The sequence below is a fragment of the Lipotes vexillifer genome, unplaced genomic scaffold (genome assembly GCF_000442215.2).
Source record: "Lipotes vexillifer unplaced genomic scaffold, Lipotes_vexillifer_v1.1 scaffold174, whole genome shotgun sequence".
Lineage (NCBI taxonomy): Eukaryota > Metazoa > Chordata > Mammalia > Artiodactyla > Lipotidae > Lipotes > Lipotes vexillifer.
This window is the reverse complement of record NW_006785255.1, coordinates 85,738-96,376: the sequence shown is the minus strand read 5'-3', so window position 1 is coordinate 96,376 and position 10,639 is coordinate 85,738.

Here is a 10,639-nt window from a genome sequence, read left to right as displayed (position 1 = left end):
TTCTCTGATTGCTGTGGCTAGGACATCCAATACTGTGTTGAATAGAGGTGGTGAGAGTGGGCATCCTTGTCTTGTTCCAGACTTTAGCAGGAAGGTTTTTAGCTTTTCACCGTTGAGTATTATATTAGCTGTGGGTTTGTCATAAATGGCTTATATTATGTTGAGATATGTTTTCTCTATTCTCATGTTGGTAAGAGTTTTTATCATGAAGCCATGATGAATTCTGTCTAATGCTTTTTCTGCATCTATTGAGATGATCATATTTTTTTTTAACTTTTGTTAATGTGGTATATTACATTGATTGATTTGTGAATGTTGAACCATCCTTATGAACTAAGGATGTTTTTGTTTGTTTTTTTGTGTTACGCGGGCCTCTCACTGTTGTGTCCTCTCCCATTGTGGAGCACAGGCTCCGGACGTGCAGGCTCAGTGGCCATGGCTCACGGGCCTAGCCACTCCATGGCATGTGGGATCTTCCTGGACCAGGGCATGAACCTGTGTTCCCTGCATTGGCAGGCAGACTCTCAACCACTGCACCACAAGGGAAGCCCTTTTTTGTTTTTTTGGTTTTTTGTTTGTTTTGCTTTCATTTCTTATTTTGTTTATTTGGGTTCTCTCTCTTTTCTTCTCAGTGAACCTGGCCTGAGGTTTTTCAATTTGGTTTACCCTTTCAAAGAACCAGTTCTTGGTTTTATTGATTTTTTTCTATTTTTTTAAATCTCTATTTTATTTATTTCTTCCCTGATCTTTATTATTTCCTTCCTTCTGCTGACTTTAAGTTTTGTTTGTTCTTCTTCTAATTCTTTTAGGTGGCAGGTTAGTTTGTTGACTTAAGATTTTTATTGTTTTTTGATGAAGGCCTGTATCACTTTGAATGTCCCTCTAAAAACTTATTTTGTTGTATCCCATAGATTTTGTATGGTTGTGTTTTCATTATCATTTTTCTCAAGGTATTTTTTTAATTTCCTTTTTGATTTCCTCATTGACCCTTTGGTTTTTTAGTAGCATGTTGTTTAGTCTCTATGTAGTCATTTTTTTCTCATTTCATTTCCTGTGGTTGATTTCTAGTTTCATGCCATTGTGGTCAGAGATGCTTGAAATAATTTCTATACTCTTAAATGTGTTGAGGTTAATTTTGTGTCAAAGTATGTGGTCAATCCAAGAGAATGTTCCATGTGTGCTTGAAAAGAATGTGTATGCTGGGATTTTTTTGCTTTTTTTTGTTTTTTTTGTTTTTTGGATGTAATGTCATGAAAATATCAATTAAGTCTAACTGTTCTATTGTATTATTTAGGATCTCTGTTGCCTTATTGATTCACTGTCTGGAAGATCTGTCATTGATGTGAGTGGGGTGTTAAAGACTCCTACTATTATAGTATTCCCATTGATTTCTCCCTTTATGTCTGTTAGTATTTGATTTTATGTATTTGGGTACTCTGATATTAGGCATATATAAGTTGATGAGTGTAATATCCTCTTCTTGTATTGATCCTTTTATCATTATATAGTGTTCTTCTTTATCTTTCATTATAGTCTTTAAAGTCTATTTTGTGTGATATGAGTATTGCAACTCCTACTTTCTTGTCATTTCTGTTTGCCTGAAATATCTTTTTTCATCCCCTCACTTTCAATCTATGTGTGTCGTTTGCCCTAAAGTGGGTCTCTTGCAGGCAGCATATTGTAGGCTCTTGTTTTTTAATCCAGTCTGCCACTCTATGTCTTTTGATTGGAACATTCAGTCCCTTGATATTTAACCTAATTATTGATATGTATGTATTTATTGCCATTTTAAACCTTGTATTCCAGTTCAGTCTTTGTTTCTTCTTTGTTCCTTTCTTTTTCTTATTGTATTTCTTTTTGTGGTTTGATGATTTCCTTTTATTTTATGCTTGTGTTCTCTTCATTTTCATTTTTGTGAAGCTATTGTATGTTTTTGATTTGTTGTTGCCCTGTTTTTCAAGTATGGTAACCCCTTCATATATTTGCTTGCTTTAGACTGATACTCAAATAGGTTCAAACACATTCAAAAACAAAATAATAATAATAAAAAGAATCTGTATTTTCTTACTCTGCTTCCCCACATTTTATGATTTTTTAAAAATTCTCTCTCTTTGATGTTTGGTCGTTTTTTAAATATATTAAGTAATTAATTTGGCTGCATCAGGTCTTGGTTGAGGTGTGTGGGATCCTTTGTTGCGGCTCTTGGGCTATTCATTGCGGAGTACAGACTTTTCTCTAGTTGCAGCATATGGGCTCTCTAGTTGTGCTGCATGGGATCAGTAGTTGTGGCATGTGGGCTTTTAGTTGTGGCACACAGTCTCTAGAGCATGTGGGGTTAGTTGCCCTATAGCATGTGGGATCTTGGTTCTACAACCAGGGATCAAATCCATGTCCCCTGTTTTGCAAGGTAGATTCTTAACCACTGGAACACCAGGGAAGTCCCAGATTTTGTGATTCTCATGTTCCTTTTCATGTTTATCCTTTTGCTGTTCCTTGTATTTATCATTGCTTTCAAAAATAGTTTTGGAGGGCTCGCTAGAGTTCAGGGAGGCCACCACAAGATTCCAGCATGGTGGTGGGTCCCACCTCCCACTGGTGGGGCAAGGACGGAATGTTTAGAAGGGAGAGGATGGGCACCAGGTCAGCTGCGGTCCGTGTGGAGGCTGAGATGGCCGAGGGCATGAGAGGAGGCAGTCATCACTCTTCAGCTTTTATGACTCAGACATTTTGGCTATGCGTCTCTAGATTCTTCAGTAGTCCTGGAGGCACACAGTGTGGGTGACAGGCTCTGGGTGCTCTGGCCAGGTGTCAGGCCTGTGCCTCTGAGGTGGGAGGGCTGAGTTCAGGACATTGTCCACCAGAGACTTCCTGGCTCCACATAATATCAAACATCAAAAGCTCTCCCAGAGATCTCCATCTCAATGAAAAGACCCACCTCCACTCAACAACCAGGAGCCTACAGTGCTGCACAACCTATGACAAACAACTATCAAGACAGGAACATAACCTCACCCATTAGCAGAGAGCCTGCCTAAAATCATAATAAGGTCACAGACACCCCAAAACACACCACTGGACGTGGTCCTACCCACCAGAAAGACAAGATCCAGCCTCATCTGCCATAACACAGGCACTAGTCCCCTCCATGAGGAAGCCTACACAACTCACTGAACCAAGCTCAGCCAATGTGGGTAAACACCAAAAACAACAGGAACTAAGAACCTGCAGCCTGTGAAAAGGAGACCACAAATACAGAGTTTAGCAAGATGAGAAGACAGAGAATAACACAGCAGATGAAGGAGCAAGGCAAAAACCCACCAGACCAAACAAACGAAGAGGAAATAGGCAGTCTACCTGAAAAAGAATTCAGAGCAATGATAGTAAAGGTGGTCCAAAATCTTGGAAATAGAATGGAGAAAATACAAGGAAGGTTTAACAAGGACCTAGAAGAACTAAAGAGCAAACAAATGATGTACAACACAAGAAATGAAATTAAAAGTTCTCTAGAAGGAATCAATAGCAGAGTAACTGAGGCATAAGAAAGGACCAATGACCTGGAAGATAAAATAGTTAAAATAACTACTGCAGAGCAGAATAAAGAAAAAAGAATGAAAAGAATTGAGGACAGTCTCAGAGACCTCTGGGACAATATTAAACACACCAACATTTGAGTTATAGGGGTCCCAGAAGAAGAAGAGAAAAGGAAAGGGACTGAGAAAATATTTGAAGAGATTATAGTTCAAAACTTCCCTAATATGGGAAAGGAAAGAGTCAATCAAGTACAGGAAGTGCAGAGAGTCCCATACAGGATAAATCCAAGGAGAAACATGCCAAAACACATATTATTCAAACTGTCAAAAATTAAATACAAAGAAACAATATTAAAAGCAGCAAGGGAAAAGTAACAAATAATATAAAAGGGAATCCCCATAAGGCTAATAGCTGATCTTTTAGAAGAAGCGCTGCAGCCAGAAGGGAGTGGCAGGACATATTTAAAGAGATGACAGGGAAAAACCTACAACCAAGGTTACTCTACCCAGCAAGGAACTCATTCAGATTTGACGGAGAAATTAAAAATGTACAGACAAGCAAAAGCTAAGAGAACTCAGCACCACCAAACCAGCTTTACAACAAATTCTAAAGGAACTTTTCTAGGCAGGCAACAAAAGAAAAAGGAGGAGATGTACAAAAACAAACCCAAAACAATTAAGAAAATGGTAATAGAAACATACATATCAGTAAGTACCTTAAATGTAAATGGATTAAATTCTCCAATGAAAGACAGAGTGGCTGAATGGATACAATAACAAGACCCATATATATGCTGTCTACAAGAGACCAGCTTCAGACTTAGGGACACATATAGACTGCAAGTGAGGGCATGGAGAAAGATATTCAATGCAAATGGAAATCAAAGGAAGCTGGAGTAGCAATTCTCATATCAGACAAAATAGACTTTAAAATAAAGACTACTACAAGAGACAACGAAGGACACTACATAACGATCAAGGGATCAATCCAAGAAGAAGATATAACAATTGTAAATATTTATGCACCCAACATAGGAGCACCTCAATACATGAGGCAAACGCTAACAGCCATAAAATGGAAAATCAACAGTAACAGAATCATAGTAGGGGACTTTAACACTTCACTTTCACCAATGGACAGATCATCCAAAATGAAAATTAATAAGGAAACACAGGCTTAAAATGATACACTAAACAAGATGGACTTAATTGATATTTATAAGACATTCCATCCAAAAACAACAGAATACACTTTCTTCTCAAGTGCCCATGGAACATTCTCCAGAATAGATTGTATCTTGGGTCACAAATCAAGCCTTGGTAAATTTAAGAAAACTTAAATCGTAACAAGTATCTTTTCTGATCACAATGCGATGAGACTAGATAACAATTACAGGAAAACATCTGTAAAAAATACAAATATATGGAGGCTAAACAATACACTACTTAATAACCAAGAGATCACTGGAGAAATCAAAGAGGAAATAAAAAAATACCCAGAAACAAATGACAATGAAAACAGGATGACCCAAAACCTATAGGATGCAGCAAAAGCCATTCTAAGAGGGAAGTTTATAGCAATACAATCCTACCTCAAGAAACAAGAAAGATCTCAAATAAACAACTTAACCTTACACCTAAAGCAATTAGAGAAAGAAGAACAAAAACCTCAAAGTTGGCAGAAGGAAAGAAATCATAGAGATAAGATCAGAAATAAATGAAAAAGAAATGAAGGAAACAATAGCAAAGATCAGTAAAACAAAAAGCTTGTTCTTTGAGATGATAAAATTGATAAACCATTAGCCAAACTCATCAAGAAAAATAGGGAGAAGACTCAAATCAATAGAATTAGAAGTGAAAAAGGAGAAGTAACAACTGACACTGCAGAAATACAAAGGACCATGAGAGTTTACTACAAGCAACTATAAGCCAATAAAGTGGACAACCTGGAAGAAATGGACAAATTCTCAGAAAGGCACAACCTTCCAAGACTGAAAAAGGAGGAAATAAAAAATATAACCCGACCAATCACAAGCACTGAAGTTGAGACTGTGATGAAAAATCTTCCAACAAACAAAAGCCCAGGACCAGATGGCTTCACAGGCAAATTCTATCAAACATTTAGAGAAGAACTAACACCTATCCTTCTCAAACTCTTACAAAATATAGCAGAAAGAGGAACACTCACAAACACATTCTACAAGGCCACCATCACCTTGATACCAAAATCAGACAAAGGTGTCACAAAGAAAAAACTACAGGCCAATATCACTGATGAACATGGATGCAAAAATCCTCAACATAATACTAGGAAGCAAAATCCAACAGCACATTAAAAGGATCATAGACCATGATCAAGTGCAGTTTATCCCAGGAATGCAAGGATTCATCAATATATGCAAATCAATCAATGTGATACACCATATTAAGAAACTGAAAAATGAAAACCACATGATCATCTCAATAGATGCAGAAAAAGCTTTCAACAAAATTCAACACCCATTTATGATAAAAACCCTGCAGAAAGTAGGCATAGAGGGAACTTACCTCAACATAATAAAGGCCATATATGACAAACCCACAGCCAACATCGTTCTCAGTGGTGAAAAACTGAAACCATTTCCACTAAGATCAAGAACAAGACGAGGTTGCCCACTCTCACCATTATGATAAAACATTGTTTTGGAAGTTTTAGCCACAGCAGTCAGATAAGAAAAAGAAATAAAAGGAATCTAAATTGGAAAAGAAGGAGTAAAGCTGTCAATGTTTCCAGATGACATGATACTATTCATAGAGTATACTAAAGATACTACCAGAAAACTACTAGAGCTATTCAATGAATTTGGTAAAGTAGGAGGATACAAAATTAATGCACAAAAATCTCTTGTATTCCTATACACTAATGATGAAAAATCTGAAAGTGAAATTAAGGAAACACTCCCATTTACCATTGCAACAAAAAGAATAAAGTACCTAGGAATAAACCTACCTAAGGAGACAAAAGACCTCTATGCAGAAAAATATAAGACACTGATGAAAGAAATTTAAAATGATACAAACAGATGGAGAGATATACCATGTTCTTGGATTGGAAGAATCAACATTGTGAAAATGACTATACTATCAAAAGCAATCTACAGATTTAATGTAATCCTTATTAAACTACCACTGGCATTTTTCACAGAACTAGAACAAAAAATTTTCACAATTTTTATGGAAACATAAAAGACCCTGAATAGTTAAAGCAGTCTTGAGAAAGAAATATGAAGCTGGAGGAATCAGGCTCCTTGACTTCAGACTATACTACAAAGCTACAGTAATCAAGACAGTATGGCATTGGCACAAAAACAGAAATATAGATCAATGGAACAGTGTAGAAAGGCCCAGGATAAACCCATGAACATTGGTCACCTTATTTTTGATAAGAGAGGCACGAATACACAATGGCAAAAAGACAGCCTTTTCTTTTGGTTTTGGGAAAACTGGGCAACTATATGTAAAAGAATGAAAATAGAACAGTCCCTAACACCATACACAAAAATAAACTCAAAATGGATTAAAGACCTAAATGTAAGGCCAGACACTATAAATCTCTTAGAGGAAAACATAGGCAGTATGCTCTATGACATAAATCACAGCAAGATCCTTTATGACCCACCTCCTAGAGAAATGGAAATAAAAAAAAAAAAGGGACATAATGAAACTTAAAACCTTTTGCACAGCAAAGGAAACCATAAGCAAGATGAAATGACAACCCTCAGAATGGAGAAAATATTTGCAAATATGACAACTGACAAAGGATTAATCTCCAAAATTTATAAGCAGCTCATACAGCTCAATATCAAAAAAACAAACAACCCAATCCAAAAATGGGCAGAAGACCTAAATAGACACATCTCTGAAGAAGATATACAGATTGCCAATAAACATATGAAAGAATGCTCAACATCATTAATCATTAGAGAAATGCAAATCAAAACTACAATGAGATATCATCTCACACCAGTCAGAATGGCCATCATCAAAAAATCTAGAAACAGTAAATGCTGGAGACAGTGTGAAGAAAAGGGAACCCTCTTGCACAGTTGGTGGGAATGTAAATTGATACAGCCACTATGGAGAATAGTATGGACGTTCCTTAAAAACTAAAAATAGAACTACCATATGACCCAGAAATGTAACTTCTGGGCATATACCCTGAGAAAACCATAATTCAAAAGCAGTCCTTTATCACAATATTCATTGCAGCTCTAGGACATGGAGGCAACCTAAGTGTCCATCAACAGATGAATGGATAAAGAAGATGTGGCACATATATACAATGGAATAGTATTCAACCATAAAAATAAATGAAATTAAGTTATTTGTAGTGAGGTAGATGGACCTAGAGTCTGTCATACAGAGTGAAGTAAGTTCAGAAAGAGAAAAACAAATACCATATGCTAATACATATATATGGAATCAAAAAAAAAATGTTCTGAAGAACCTAGGAGATGGACAGGAATAAAGATGCAGCCGTTGAGAATGGACTTGAGGACATGGGGAGGGGGAAGGATAAACTGGGACTAAGTGAGAGTGTGGCATGGACTTATATATACTATATACTACCAAATATAAAATAGATAGCTAATGGGATGCAGCCACATAGCACAGGGAGATCAGTTTCGTGCTTTTTGACCACCTAGAGGGGTGGGATATGGAGGGTGGGAGGGAGACGCAAGAGGGAGGGGATATGGGGATGTATGTATATGTATAGCTGATTCACTTCATTATAAAGCAGAATCTAACATGCCATTGTAAAGCAATTATACTCCAATAAAGGTGCTAAAAAAAAAAGAATAAGTAAGGTCATCATGTAAGAAAAAAGAATAGTTTTTTCTTTTTTTCTTTTTGATCTGTATACTGGCTAATTTAAGTGATTTATTTTGTTTGTGATTTCCTCCTTCCTATATCTTCTTGCTTCTTTCCTATTTAGAGATGACCTTTCAGTATTTCTTGTAGGGTAGGTTTAGTAGTGCTGTATTCTTTTAGTTCTTGCTTGTCTGAGAAATTCTTTATTTCTCCTCCTATTCTAAATGATAATCTTGCTGGGTAGAGTATTCTAGGTTGCAGATTTTTCTCTTTCAAGACTTTTGCCACTCCATTCTGGCCTGCAGGTTTTCTGTAGAGAAATCATCTGATGGCATTATGGGGGTTCCTTTTAATTAACTCTTTGTTTTTCTCTTGCTGCTTTAGAATCCTCTTTTTATCTTTAACTTTTGCCATTTTTATTATAAGATGCCTTGGTGTAGGTCTGTTTGTGTTCATCTTGTTTGGGAGACTCTGTGCTTCCTACCTCTGGATATCTGTTTCCTTCTTTAGGTTTGGGGAGTTTTCAGCCATAATTTCTTCAAATACATTTTCAATCCCCTTTTCTCTTTCTTCTCTTTCTGGAATCCCTATTATGTGCAGATTGGCCTGCTATATTTTATCCCATATATCTCATATTGTTGTGTTTATTTTTTTCATTTGGCTTTCTGTCTGCTGTTCCGATTGTGTGGTTTCCATTATTCTATCTTCCAGGTCACTTATTTTTTCTTCTGCATTATTCAGTTTGCTCTTCATTGTCTTGAGCTCAGCTTTCATCTCAACAAATGACTTTTCTAATTTTTCTTGGCTCCTCCTTATAGTTTCTAGTTACTTTTTACAGTAACCTGCATTTCTGTAAATAGCCTTTCTTAATTCCTTCAGTATTTTCATTACCTCCTTTTTGAACTTGCTGTCTCTTAGACTGAAGAGTTCTGTTTCCTTGTTATTTCCTTCAGGGCAATTCTCTTGGTCTTTTAACTGATAGTGGTTCCACTCCCTCTTCATTTTGCTTATATTTCTCTTTGTGAGTTTAGGAGAAACAAATATCTACTGTAGTTTTAGGGGGCTATTTATATGTGGGAGCATCCCTGCATATCTTGTGTGGCTTTTAATTTTTTTTTTGGTGTGAAGACTGTTTTTGGTTTGGATGCTTGCTCTCCCTTTCCCCAGTGTGTGCTGGCTGTTATCCCCTTGACAGGGGGTGTGCAGGTGCACAGCACTTGCCCATGCTCCCAGGTAGGTGGGAGCAGCCTCTGGCTCCCATTGCAGGTCTCTCAGCAGAGGCAGCTGTCTGCACGTATTCCTGGGGAGGTGGAGGCAGTTGTTGGCGATGGGTCGTGTGACCCTTGGCAGCAGTGGAGAGTCATGCATGCCCCCAGGGAGGTGGGGGCAATTGTTGGCCCTGGGTCGCTGGTTCCTTGGTGGAGGCGGCTGGCTACATGTACTACTGGGGAGGCAGGAGGAGAGGTTGGCACCAGGTCATGGGACCCTTGGTGCTGGTGGGCAGTGTACACTCCCAGGAAGGTGGGGGCAGTGACCTGCACCCACTCACAGGACCCTTGGCAGCAGCAGTGGTTTTCACCCGCCTCTGGAGTCCAAGATGGCAGCTGTGGCTCACATCTGCCCCCGTAGCTCATGTAGGTGGTGCCCTGACACCTGAGAGTGTGCAGAGGAAGAAGCTCCTATGGCAGGCCCACCCCTCACCTTGCACACACCCCCAACAATGGTGCATTGCCTCTGGTGGGTTCAGGCTTCTTCCTGGACTCCTTTGGTTGTGGCACACCATACCCTAACCCCCTCAGGCTGTCTTTGTGCTGCCAAGCCCAGTCCTCTCCCCAGGGTCTGACCTCTGAAGCCTGAGCCTCAGCACTCAGCCCCTGCCAGCCCCAGTGGATGAGGATCTCAGGCTAGATAGTGCTGACTGGCACTGATCTGTGCAGGTCTCTCTCTCTGCTTTGCCCTCCACAAACCTGTTGCTAAACTCTCCTCTGAGTCTCCAAAGCTCCCCCTCTGTCCTGGCTGATCTCCCCACCAGTGATGGGACTGCCCCACATGTGGAAACCTTTCCTCTTTCACACCTCCCTCCCAGGGGTACAGGTCCCATCCATATTCCTTTCTCTCCTCTCTCTCTCTTTTTTTTTTTTCTTTGTCCTACCCAGTTACGTGGAGATTTTCTTGACCTTTTGGAGGTCTGAGGTCTTCTGCTAGAGTTCAGTAGATGTTCTGTGAGAGTCGTTCCACATGTAGATATATTTTTGATG